Source organism: Vicugna pacos, chromosome 20 (genome assembly GCF_048564905.1).
Source record: "Vicugna pacos chromosome 20, VicPac4, whole genome shotgun sequence".
NCBI lineage: Eukaryota > Metazoa > Chordata > Mammalia > Artiodactyla > Camelidae > Vicugna > Vicugna pacos.
The window spans coordinates 33833325-33835851 of record NC_133006.1 but is presented as its reverse complement, the minus strand read 5'-3'; positions in this window follow the sequence as shown (position 1 = coordinate 33835851).

Here is a 2527-nt window from a genome sequence, read left to right as displayed (position 1 = left end):
GAAAAGTTGAGGATTGTTAAATTGTTAACTCCTGGAAGGCAAGGGTTCTTTTTCTGAAGCTGCATATTTAGTGGGTGTCGGACAGAACAGGAACTGGTTTCTCTGTGGTGGTGAGTTCATTGAACTTTGAGCTTTCTTTCCATTGTTGCATAACGGCAGAAGTAAATAAATAAATTCACAGTGATCATGTTTATAGCAAACAAATGCCACTTTGCAATAAGTGTAAATCACCCGTGATTCTTTTTCTGTACTACTCACCAGAGAAGTTTCTGATCAAGCTTAGTCCTCACCATGATTACTCATCTGTGCAAAGAATGCAGTCTAGGATGCTCTGCTGACTTTAGCTCTCAATTTCCTGGCCTTTGGGTGACATTATGCATGTTAAATGAGCATTCATATAATTTTCTCATTGAAAATACTAGCAGCTGATTTGCTAGACTACTGACGCTTGTACTGATATCTAATAAATGTTGGGGAAAGATCATCAAGAAATAATCTCCTTTCCATCCTACCTGCCTAACAGGAAAAACAGGCGAATTGTCTTCATTTCTTGTTAAACCAGGGCAACGGGAACAGAAATTCTTGCTGACTCACATTCCCTGGAGAGCATTCCTTTTACAAGTTAACAGATGAATAAACTTCACATGCTAATTAGGACCCATCGACCTCCTAATCAGCTCACAAGGAGGTACCGAAAAGCAACCCTCTATTAGTAGTTTCTGGCGAGGGCACTGTCTTGAAAGAACCTGTTTTCTCCTAATTTAGAGCAGTCCCCTGGGTTTAGAGATGTTTGAGGGAGTTTGGTAAACAGTCTGTTCTGACACATTGCAATTGCTGGCAGCCTCGCGCCAGGATCCTCACCAGGTCTGACGACTGAGAAGTGAATTCATTAATGTCTCCCAGGCAGGGACCTGTGCTGGTCTAGCAGTATCTGGGATTGGGATGCAGAAAGTACTGAAAAGCCTTCTGAGATCCTCAAGCTTGGATTACTTGGAAAACCAGCCCTCATGTCTTGCTGGCTGATAGTGGTCTCTCTCTTTACACAGTATCTGTTGAACTTTATCTTTCATCACCATGCCCATCAGTTTTGCCTGTAGGAAGCCTCTCAGAGTCTCTTTGTGTCCTTTTCTGTCCCACGCTCAGGGCTTACATGCTGGTAAAGCCACCTCACTTGGCCAATAGCTATAGTGGAGTATTTCCCCCCCTCACCTCATGCCAGGCCTTGGTCATTCATTCTCCTGGGACCTGGCACCCCAGGGGCTAATACCTGGGCTGTTGGGACTGTTTGATAACCTGCCCTGCCTAAGTCCTTACCACCTGTGGTGGGCTGAAAAATGGCCCCCAAAGTTATCAGGCCTGTGATAGATAGCTTACTTTAAAAGGCAGACCTGTAAATATGATGTTATATGGCAAAGGACGTGATCATGGTAAGGCTCTTGAGATGGGGAGGTTATGTTAGATTATCTGGGCGGGCACTCAGTGCAGTCACATTCAACTCTGTAAAAGGAAGGCAGGCGGAGATTTGACAGGCGATAGAGGAGGCGATGGGAAGACAACAGAAGGAGATCTGAAGATGCTGGCTTTGACATGTGAATGATGTGGCCACAAGCCAAAGCATGTTGGAGCCACCAGAAGCTGCAAGAGGCAAGGAACCATCGTCTCTAAAGCCCCTGGAGAGAGTGTGGCCCTGCTGACACCTTGATTTCAGACTTGTAGCTTCCAGAACTGAGAGCACATTCCTGTTCTTTTAAGCCACCAGGTTTGTGGCCATCGGTTACAGCAGCTGTAGGAAATCCAACACACCACCTCTCACCTGCATCACATCAGCCTCACAACTGACTTCTTGGAGTCTAGTCCTTGCCTCTCTAGTCCACGCTGCACACTTAATTTTCCTCAGTTCCTCTGCATGGATTTCAAAACTTTCCATAATCTTATCCTCTCTCTTACCAGCACAGCTTTAGTTTCCATTAGTAACAGTAACAGTAATGATAACAATCACTCGACTGGGGGCTTTTCTCATACTGAGCCTTTTATAGAGAGTATTACAATTACATTGCAACAACCGCACTGAGGTTGACATTATTAGCCTGACTTTTCAGATGAGGAAACTGAGGCCCAAAGAAGTTAAACAGCTGCCCGTCTGAGCAGCACCTCTATGCTCTCAGCCTCCTGCTTTACCTTTTGTTTGTTTGTTTTGGGGGAGGGTAATTAGGTTTATTTATTTAATTATTTTTTAAAACGTTGGTACTGGGGATTAGACCCAGGACCTCGTGCATGCTAAGCATGCACTCTACCACTTGAGCTATACCTAGCCCCCTCAGCCACCAGCTTTAGTGCTCCGTGTGTGTCCCCTGCCCAGGACACTAGCAGGACTGTCTGAGAGAGTTGCTCTCTCATCTGCTTGTCTAAAACTCCCCATCCTTCCAGACTCAGCGTGTGTACCACTGTCTCCATAAATCTCTTTTGAATACCCATCTGTCACCTGACTCTGAATTTCTTACACATTGTAGGTAGAATCTGTTTCACA